The sequence below is a fragment of the Hibiscus syriacus genome, unplaced genomic scaffold (genome assembly GCF_006381635.1).
Source record: "Hibiscus syriacus cultivar Baekdansim isolate YM2019G1 unplaced genomic scaffold, ASM638163v2 tig00111105_pilon, whole genome shotgun sequence".
In the NCBI taxonomy this organism is placed as follows: domain Eukaryota; kingdom Viridiplantae; phylum Streptophyta; class Magnoliopsida; order Malvales; family Malvaceae; genus Hibiscus; species Hibiscus syriacus.
In genome coordinates, this window is record NW_024062987.1 from 1,669,464 (window position 1) to 1,681,514 (window position 12,051).

The following is a 12,051-nucleotide window of genomic DNA, read 5'->3' on the forward strand; positions in this document are numbered from 1 at the left end:
GCGATTGTCATTTTCGTGTTGCGATTTTCATTTTCAGAAACTATTCTTCTTCTGCAAATTGAAACTTGAATGAATTGCATTACTTCAACCAAAAAACAAAGACAAATAAGAAATTCACAGTGTTGCAAATTTAAGTTTGAAGAATAAACTACTACTCTTTATGTTTATTATTGTTTTTGGTATATATTCACAGTGTAGTTTTTGGTATATCTAACTTAGTATGTTTATTGTTTTTGTAGAACTTTTATTCGGCTCAATTGACTTTAAGAAATAAAGTCAGCCTGGCCAAAATAATTGCGTCGAAGTTTTCACCAGCACAAAGAAAAATGTTTGAGGATACTTGCTTCGGGCCATGGCTGAAAGTACAACATCCCGGTGGAGATGCGATGTTGACACACCTGTTTCTTCAAACCATGACTATGGATCTACCAGATACTATACAACGTCGTGATGAAGAGATATGGTTTGATTTTCCACCGGCGTATACGTGTTTTGGGCGGGAGGAGTTTTGCTTAATCACCGGTCTACGCTTCGGACACGATGATGTAGGTCGGTACACTAGACATATTACCCGCCCATCATGGTTATCCCGGGTTTTTCCTGAGCTGGAGAGGCCGAATCTACACGTGGAAGACCTGACGATATTATTGAATAAGAAAGATGGTTTTACTCGGATGAATGACGTCGATGTTGTCCGAGTATGCCTTCTAATACTTTTGCATGTCGGCTTTTTAGGCAGAGAGGCCAGACAACCTATTCCGAATGATCTAATCAAATTGGTAGAAGACCTAAATGCGTGGAACCTGTTTCCGTGGGGCTTGTATTTATGGAAAGCTACATGGAATAAGTTATCGTCTGCCTTGGATGATCGAAAAAGTTTGCATGGCGATGGTTCGAAATACACTTTGACATGCTTTATTTGGGCCTTTAAGGTAAGAATTTTTATATAATGTTTCCAAAATTATAAGTAATTATTTAACAATTACTAATGTTTGTTATTATATTGTTTGTAGATTTGGATATTTGAGGCCTTTCCCGCCATGAAGACATATGCAATAAAAACTTCAAATGATATTCCCAGGGCTATTTACTGGAAGAGGAAACGGACCTTGCAATGGGAAGATTTACTACGGTATACGACAATAAATAATGTAAGTTAACATAAATACTACCATATGTTTATAAACAAGTTATTACTAGTACACTTTTAACTTTGTTTGAGCTTTTATATTGTTAGGAGGCCAACACTCCATTACAGAGGCTGACACCCACGGAAGCTGAGCTTGCCACTGATTGGTGGCAAGCTAGTAAGCGTTTTTTGATGGCACGGATGATGAGCAGCCTCCACTTCGGGAGCCATCACCTCACCCAGAGCTATCACCTCACCCAGAGCCATCACCTGATCGACCCGACTATACACCTCCACAACGACAACCATCACCTATTCTATCACATCATCGAGCCTCTTCTCCACCATCACCGCAAGATAGGCGACCGACAAAGATGCCACGACGTTTATCTCCCTGTTCTCCACCTCCACCTCCACGGGATGAGTTAGGAGAGTTACGTGATGAGGTCAATGCCTTGCGTGAGGAGGTCGGTACTTTACGCAAAGACGATGGTGCATGGCGTGTTGAGGTGTCTGCTTTACGCGGTGAGGTAGCCGCTCTACGTGAGATGGTAGCATCGTTGCAGAATGAGGTTCATACTCTACGCAACGAGGTAAGTTTAAGATTTTTCATATTTAACTTGATGATAAATTTACTCGTAATTTCACTTAGATTAATCATTTCACTTAGATTGCTTAATAAGTTCATTCGGTTGCTGCCAATACTGCTAAACTATTTTTGTTAGTATTTGTTTTTGGTTTTGTTTTTGTCTTTTGGTTGAAGTAATGCAATCCATTCAAGTTTCAATTTGCAGAAGAAGAATAGTTTACTTTCACAACACGAAAATGACTATTGCAACGCGGAAATGGCTATCGCAATGCGAAATGAAAATCGCAACGATAAAATCGCAATGCAAAATGAAAATCGCAATGCGATTTGTGTTTCGTGTTGCGATTTTTTCGTTGCGATTTTCATTTCGCATTGCGATTTTGTCGTTGCGATTTTCATTTCGCATTGCGATAGCCATTTCCGCTTTGCGATAGTCATTTCCGCATTGCGATAGTCATTTTCGCGTTGCGAAAGTAAGTTTCGTGTTGCGAAAGTAAACTATTATTCTTCTTGAATGTTTATATATGTTGTCCTTTTAAATGTTTATATAAGTGCTTACTTCTGGAATGTTATCTGATGCATTTTGTGAACTATGATAGAATAATGACTTGGGTGAATACAATGCAAGTTTGAAACATATTTGTCTTTGTTTAATATCATGTCTGTTTATTTATTGATTTATGTATTAATTATTTTTTAGCGGCCCGATAAGGTGGATGCTTTACGTCGGGTTTTCCTTGCACGACGGAGTTCACGCATCAGACGGCGTGCACGTGCTATTACGTCTCCGTTCACCCCAATGGGACGAAGACTCCGCAAGAAGAAGCCCGACTCACCTGTCATCCCTCAAGAGTCCCCTCCAATCGTTCAAGAGGCCCCTACCATCCCTCAAGAGTCCCCCCCACCATTCAAGAGGCCACTGTCATCGTTGAAGAGGTCCCTCCCACCATTCCAGGGCCCGATTCACATGGGGTAATATATCAAATTATTGAGAAACCCCCACTATTGTCGGACATGATGGATGAGAGTTGGCTCTCGTATGAGTTATCGGCTAGTACCCTTTCGGTATCTGAAGTGGAGAGGAGACAACTACCGGAAATAATTCTGGATAATACCCTTTGGGCTAAGACCGCAGTTGATTTTTATCTACATGAGCGGAGCCAAGGGTGTTACATTGACATAAGCAAACTCAACGATGAGATGTATTTGTTACTTAATCGGTCTTGGTGGGGTGTGTTATTAGGGGTTGAAGACAGTGGCTATTTCGATGGGGAGGTAAGTCTTAAATTTGTCTTATATATGATTTTGATTAATTTTTTTAAAAATTAATGTAATTCACTAATATATGTCTTTTTTTTTTGTAAAACAACATATCGATGCGTGGGTGTCACGTCTTCTAATAATAAGGAAGCTTAGGAAAAATAAAAAAAATTTGCGATATACAATAATGCCGGCGGCTTTTCAGGCAGTTCACTTGAAGAATCAACGAGATGAATCATTTTCGTTGGGCAATGGACAAGCTAAACTTTATCCTGCATGGTGGGAGGTCGATAAGGTTAGTGTTTATTTTTTAAATTTTTTAAAGGTGTTCATAAATAAGTGCGCAAATAAATGAATTATTACTTATGATTGCAGGTGTTTATCCCTATTTTGGAACGTCGTCATTGGCTTCTCGTCCAACTTCAGCTCTCATCCCTGAAGATAATAGTATATGATAGCATGATAAATTACATATCACTGTCTGATTTGAGAGATATTATCAAGGGATGGAGCTCTCATTTGGCTAAATTCTTTGATGGGATTAATTATTGGACTCATTTTGGACACAAGAAGCTAAAGAAGTTCAATGTCACAGTTTTCAGAGACGAGACCGTGCCACAACAATCGCCGGGAGCCAGAGGGGATTGTGGTCCTCTCGTATGCATGTGCTTGGCGCGTTTGACGACGGGAAGCACAGAGTTTCTACCTCCCACCGATAGAGATAGAGCTGCAGTAGGCTTGTGGTTTCGGCATTATATGGCTAGAGCGATATATTCTAGACGTTGCCTACCTGCATCCGCGTTATGAAAGTATCCATTATTAATTGGTAGGTCAAATGCAAGTTTTGTTAACATATATACTCCTTTTGGTTTGAAAATGTTTGGTTAAGTACCTAGAATTCAATAATTTGTTGTTTGTAGGTTTTAGATGTGTAGGAAGTCTTGTTTGAGCAAATGTTTGGTTTCTGCAGGTTAATCCTTAAGTGAGCTGCGTGAAATGGATGTACGGGTGTAAAAGTTGATTCATTTATGAGGAAATAAGAATTATTATTATTTTTTGATTGTTTAATTGATTTGTAAAAAATGATTTGTAAATGTTGATTTGTTTAATTGATGTGTACATAATTCTTATTTGTGCTTGTTTAATTGATTGAAATGTAATAGTTGATTTGTTGATTTTCAATCTGCATTATGTTGAAGGCAAAACAGACTATCGCAACACGAAACAGACTATCGCAACGAGAAAATCGCAATGCGAAATGAAAATCGCAACGAGAAAATCGCAATGCGATTTTCATTTCGCATTGCGATTTTCTAGTTGCGATAGCCATTTTCGCGTTGCAATAGCCATTTTCGCGTTGCGATTTCCCCGTTGCGATAGTCAAATGAATGTCTAATAAGTGATAACAACTGAACAAATCATAGCAATGTTCAAACTCAAGTTACTAATACATGCCTAACTGAAAATGTTAAAAGTGCACACATAAAATACACATAATACACCGTTTGCATTTAAAAATCACCTAAGTTAACAGTCCCAAAAGGTGAAGCCGGTTGTGATTGGGATTTTGAAGATGATTGCGATTTTCAGAATCTCGTTGCGAAAGTCAGAATCTCGTTGCGAAAGTCAGAATCGCGTTGCGAAGCGATTTTCCAAATTCGCATTGCGATTTACTTATTCGCATTGCGAATTGGGAAAACCGCAACGCGATACTTACTTTCGCAACGCGATAATACAGAATCGCAATGCGATTTTCAAAGTTCGCAATAGGTTTTAGTTTCGCAACACAAATTTTTTGTATATATATCTACGCAGCAGCAACAACTCATAACCTAAATCTCTAAATCGCAACTCATTCCATCTCCATCTATCACTATCTCCGGCGACATCTGTTCCTATATCCGTTCCTACATCCTTCCCCATCCGGTAACAGGTCTTAGTTTCGCAGCTCGTTTGTTTAGTAAATTAATTTACAACCATGAAATCATCTAATGTTGATCATGTTTGGATAGATTTGTGTTTTGGAGGGTCATGGGAGAATGTTCATGGTGTTTTACAATATATGCCTTTACCCATGAATCTTCAACTAAAACTGTAATTAAAAAAAGTTAACTTATGAAACTCTAATGTTACGTGTTTCAAAGAAATTGAATTTAGAGCCCCTAAGTGGATTTAGGCTATCTTATCAGAGAAATGGTAAAGTTTATTTGTTAACCGACAATGAAGATGTTGAACGATTCATTGCTTACATTAGTATTTCAAGTGATGATGTTACATTGTATGTTGTTGAACTTAGAAGTAGTATTATTGGTTCAGTAGCAGGTAGTAATCAACTAAGTTTTTCTCAAAACCCATAACCTTTCTCTAATCCAAATCCCAATAAACTTTCAGCACCAAATTCCGGTTTTCGTATTGACAAATTAGACGATGATGAGCCAACAGAAAAAATTGTGAGTACTAGTCAGTATTCGAAATTTGATCTTGGTCAATACCCGGACTTTGATATTGGTCAATACTCGAATTTTGATGATTTTTCAGAAGAAGAAACAGACCCTGCGTGTAATGATTTTGATATTGGTCAATACCCGAATTTTGATTATGAAACAACCGTTGCAGAGGAAGATGTTGTTGATGATAATGAGGAGGAAGTTACGATTGTGAATGAACATGTTGAACATCCATTCTGTAATTCATATAATCCTGAAGAAGAAAAATAAGAAGAAAAAGTCACCGAAGAAAAGAAAATGCCACGGGAGTATAACTGGAATATGCTAAAATTACTTCAGATACTGGAAGAAGAGTTGGTAAAGAAAGCAGTTACACAAAAGTTATTTGTATCAAGAAAGATGATTGTTTTGATACAAAGGAAGACTTGAAGATAGCTTTGTATACGAAATGTGTGGAAGATGGCTATCAACTAAAAGTTAACAAATCAAGCAAAGATCATTTCGAAACAAGGTGTATGATTGAAAAAACATGTATGTGGCGTATGATTGCAAAGAGGATAAAAGATTGCGAAATGTTTCAAGTTAGGACTTTTATTGATAAACATACATGGGTATATCGGGGACATGAAATTATGACTGACATGAATGCTCGGTTCAAGATTAGTATATCATATTCTCAATCTTGGAGAGCCAAATGTTATGCCTTGGAATTGTTGAGGGGGTCGCCAGAAGCATCGTTTGCCCAACTGCCGGCTTATTGTCACAATTTAAAGCTGAAAAACCCTGGGTCGGTAACTCATATCAAAACAGATAGAGATGGACGCTTTGAGTTGCTGTTTATCGCCATTGGTGCTACGGTTAGTAAATCAATATAATTTTGTGTATATTATTTTGTAGATTCGTTCGTTTATTACTTGCATGCGCCCAGTTATTATAGTTGACGGAGCACATTTGAAAGGTCGATACCTTGGAGTAAACTTATTAGCAGTAGCCATTGATGCTAACAATGGGATATTGCCAATAGCTTACGGGGTTGGCAAATCTGAAACCTCTGATTCATGGACATGGTTTATGGGGCATCTTAGGGATTGCATAGGTTCTATTAGCAATTTGAAAATCATATCCGATAGGGCAAACTCAATTGACAACGCTGTTAGAAGGTGTTTCCCAGATGCTTTTCATGGACTTTGTGGTGTTCATTTGTATAGAAATCTAAAATCAAGGTCTGCTGGTATAAAAAAGCACAAATGGACATACTGGAAGGCTGTAAAAGCTTATCGGGAAGTGGATTTCAATAAGCATATAAATTGTTTAAGACGTATTTTGCCTCAGTGTGCTCAAACACGAGAAGATGTCGGGTTTGAAAGATGGTCAAGAGTACATCAACTTGGAGCAAGATATGGTTTCATGACGTCTAATAGTGCAGAATCAATCAACGCTCTAAGTCGTCATTCCCGGAAATTACCCATTACTATGTTAATGGAGTTTTTTCGAGCCTCTATTCAACAGTGGTACTACAAGAAAAGAAACCATGCAGGTATTATTTCTTTGAATTCGTAACTTATCATATATTTTACTAAGTATTATTTATTTAAATTTACAGGAACATTGGAATATTGTGTTACACCATGGACTGAAAAAAAGATAACGAAATGTGTTGTGAAGTCAACGTCATTGAGAGTTGAACCATGTTCAAACACTTTGTTTGAAGTACTGGATAATAACTTAAATGGGCTTGTCGATTTAAATGCAAGGACGTGTAGTTGTATGAAATGGCAAACATCTGGTTATCCGTGTGGCCATGTTATAAAAGTTGCTCTTCATCTAAACCAAGATGATTCAAGCACATACGCTATGGATTGCTACACTACAGAAGTATATCGACAGACTTATGCCGAGATTGTCTACCCTATTCCACATCCTTCTGAGTGGGACATACCATATGACTTACAAACAGTTTTGCCACCAGCCATGGACAGAAGGCTACCTGGCCGACCAAAAAGTCACGATCGTATACCGTCTAAGGGTGAAGAAAAGAAGAGATCGACATGTAGTCGGTGCAAGGAAAGTGGTCATACAAGGTGACATGTGGATCACCAGTGCCATCACAATCATCTTTTCCTCTACCAAAATATGGATCATCATCAAAATCCAAAGCTCATATGGTGTCAAGAAAAAGGCAATCAAAATCGCAATCATCTTTAAAATCCCAATCACAACTGGCTTCACCTTTTGGGACTGTTAACTTAGGTGATTTTTAAATGCAAACTTTGTATTATGTAGATTTTATGTGTGAACTTTTAACATTTTCAGTTAGGCATGTATTAGTAACTTGAGTTTGAAAATTGCTATGATCTGTTCAGTTGTTATCACTTATTAGGCAACCATTTGACTATCGCAACACGGAAATGACGTTCGTAATCATCTTAATGTCTATCGCAACGCGGAAATTACTATCGCAATGCGAAATGAAAATCGCAACGAGATAATCGCAATGCGAAATGAAAATCGCAACGAGAGAATCGCAATGCGAAATGAAAATCAAAACGAGGGAATCGCAAAGCGAAATGAAAATCGCAACGCGAATTTAGTTTCGCGTTGCGATTTTGTCGTTGCGATTTTTATTTCGCATTGCGATTCTCTAGTTACGATTTTCATTTCGCATTGCGATTATCTCGTTGCGATTTTCATTTCGCATTGCGATAGTAATTTTTGCCTTCAACATAATGCAGATTGAAATCAACAAAATCAACCATTACATTTCAATCAATTAAACAAGCACAAATAAGAATTATGTTAACATCAATTAAACAAATCAACTTTTACAAATCACATTTTACAAATCAATTAAACAATCAAAAAATAAGCAATAATTCTTATTTCCTCATCTATTATTGAATCAACTTTTGCAGCCATACATCATTTTCACGCATCTCACTTCTGAGATTAACCTGCATAAACCAAACATTTGCTCAAACAACACTTTTTACACATCTAAAACCTACAAACAACAAATTATTGAATTCTAGGTACTTAACCAAACATTTTCAAACCACAAGCCTATAAACATACCAATTGTTTATGGACATTTTTATAACGCGGATGCATGTAGGCAGCCTCTCGTATATATCGATCTAGCCATATAATGCCGAAACCACAAGCCTACTGCAGCTCTATCTCTATCGGTGGGAGGTAGATACTTTATACTTCCTGTGATCAAACGGTCCAACGCCAAGCATACAAGAGGACCACAATCCCCTCTGGGTCCTTTCGTTTGTTGTGGTGCGGTCTCGTCTCTGCTAACTGTAATATTGAGCTTCTTTGGCTTTTTGTTTCCAGAACGAGTCCAATAATTTATCGCATCCAAGAATTTAGCCAAATGAGAGCTATATCCCTTAATAATATCTCTTAAATCAGCCAATGATATGTAATTTATCATGCTGTCATATACTATTGCCTTAATGGATGGGATCTGAAGCTCGACGAGAAGCCAATGTTTACGTTCCAAAACAGGGATAAAAACATGTAATCATAAGTAATAATTCATTCATTTGCGCACTTATTTATGAATACCTTTAAACTCAATCTAAAATAAACACTAACCTTATCGACCTCCCACCATACAGGATAAAGTTTAGCTTGTCCATTGCCCAACGCAAATGATTCATCTCGTTGATTCTTCAAGTGAACGGCGTTAAAAGACGTCGGCATAATTGTATATCGTGTATTTCTTTTATTTTCCTTAAGTTTCCTAATTATTAGAAGACGTGACACCCACATCGATATGCTGTTTTACAAAAAAGACATACATTAGTAACTTACATAAATTTAAAAAAAAAAATCAAATTAAAATATAAGAAAAATATAAGACTTACCCCTCCATCGAAATAGCCATTGTCTTCGACCCCTAATAATACGCCCCACCAAGACCGATCAAGCAACAAATAGATATCATCGTTGAGCTTTCATATGTCAGTGAAACACCCCTGGCTCCGCTCATGTAGATAAAAATCAACTGCGGTCTTAGCCCAAAGGGTGTTATCCAGAATTGTGTCCGGTAGTTGTTTCCTCTCCACTTCAGATACCGGTATGGTACTGGCCGGTAACTCATACGAGAGCCAACTTGAATCCATCATGTCCGGCACGTCAGAGGGTTTCTCAAGAATCCTACATATGACGTCATGTGAATCGGGCTCTTGAATGGTGGGAGGGACCTCTTCAACGATGACAGTGGCCTCTTGAACGGTGGGAGGGGATTCTCGAGGAATGATAGGGGCCTCTTCAACGATAGGAGTGGACTCTTGAGGGATGACAGGCGACTCGGGCTTCTTCTTGCGGTGCCTTCGCACTATTGGGGTGTACGGAGACTTAATAGCACGTGCACGCCGTCTGATGCGTGAACTCTGTCGTGCAAGAAAAACCCGACGTAAAGCATCCACCTTATCTGTCCGCTAAATAATTAAATACAAATATCAGTAAATAAACATACATGATATTTAAACAGTGAAAACAAAAACAAATATATTTCAAACTTTCAACCAAAAGACAAAACAAAGACAAATACTAACTTCACAGTGTTAAAGAATACACAGTTTAGTATAATTGGCAGCAACCGAATAAATTTACTTCAACCAAAAGACAAAACAAAAAGACAAATACTTACTTCACATTGTTAATAAACAGTTTAGCAGTATTGGCAGCAACCGAATAAATTTACTAAGCAATCTAAGTGAAATGGTTAATTTAAGTGAAATTACGAGTAAATTTATCATCAAGTTAAATATGAAAAATCTTAAACTTACCTCGTTGCGTAGAGTATGAACCTCATTCTGTAACGATACTACCATCTCACGTAGAGCGGCAACCTCACCACGTAAAGTAGACACCTCCACACGCCATGCACCATCGTTATCGCGTAGAGTACCGATATCCTCACGCAAGGCATTGACCTCATCACGTAACTCCCTTGACTCATTCCGTGGAGGTGGAGGTGGAGAACAGGGAGATAGAAGTCGTGGCATCTTTTCCGATCGCCTATCATGAGGTGATGGTGGATAAGAGGCTCGATGATGTGACTGGATAGGTGATGGCTCTCGTTGTAGAGGTGTATAGTCGGGTCGATCAGGTGATGGCTCTGGGTGAGGTGATGGCTCTCGAAGTGAAGGAAGTGGAGGTTGCTCATCATTCGTACCATCAAGAAAACGCTGACTAGCTTGCCACCAATCAGTGACAAGCTCAGCCTCCGTGGGTGTCAGTCTCATTAATGGAATGTTGGCCTCCTAAAAATATAAAAACTCAAACAAAGTTAAACGTCTACTATTAATAACTTGTTTATATATGATAGTATTTGTGTTAACTTACATTATTTATTGTCGCATATGGTATTAAGTCTTCCCAATCCAACAGACGTTTCCTCTTCCAGGAAATAGCCCTAGGAATACCATTTGAGGTTTTTAATGCATATGTCTGCATGCTGGGGAAAGCCTCGAATATCCAAATCTACAAACAATATAATAACAAACATTAGTAATTGTTAAATAATTAATTATAATTTTGAAAATATTATATAGAAATTCTTACCTTAAAGGCCCAAACAAAGCCTGACAAAGTGTATTTCGACCCATCGCCCCGCAAACTTTTGCGGTCATCAAAGGCAGACGACAACTTAGTCCAGGTAGCTTTCCATATATATGAACCCCACGGAAACAGATTCCATGCATTTAGGTCTTCTACCAATAATATTAGCTCCTGAGGAATAGGTTGTCTGGCCTCTCTGCCTAAAAAGCTGGCATACAAAAGTAGTAGAAGGCATACTCGGACAACATCGACGTCATTCATCCGAGTAAAACCATCTTTCTTATTAAACAATTTCTTCATGTCGTCGACGTGTAAGTTCGGCTTCTCTATTGACTCATCAGGAAAAACCCTGGATAACCATGATGGGCGGGTGATATGACGAGTGTACCGGCCTACATCATCGTGTCCAAATCGTAGACCAGTGATTAAGCAGAACTCCTTCCGCCCAAAACAAGTATACGGCGGTGGAAAATGAAACCATATCTCTTCCTCACCACGTTGTATACTGTCGGGTAGATCGCTAGTCATGGTCTGAAGCCACAAATGGGTCAAATTAGCATCTCCACCTGGATGCTGTACTCTCAGCCATGGCCCGAAGTAGGTTTCCTCAAACAATTTTCTTTTTGCAGGTGAAAGCTTCGAAGCAATTGTAGTGGCTAGGCTAACTTTATTCCTTAATGTCAATGAAGCCGAAAAAAAATTCTACAAAAACAATAAACATACCAAGTTAGATATACCAAAAACTACACTGTGAAGATATACCAAAATCAATAAACATAAATAGTAGTTTATTCTTGAAACTAAAATTTGCAACACTGTTTTGTCTTTTGGTTGAAATGAAAATCGCAACGAGATAATGAAAATCGCAACACGGAAATGACTATCGCAACGAGAGAATCGCAACGCGAAATGACTATCGCAACGAGAGAATCGCAACGCGAAATGAAAATCGCAATGCGATTTTGGTTTCGCGTTGCGATTATCTCGTTGCGATTTTCATTTCGCGTTGCGATAGTTATTTCCGCGTTGCGATTTTCATTCTCGAAACT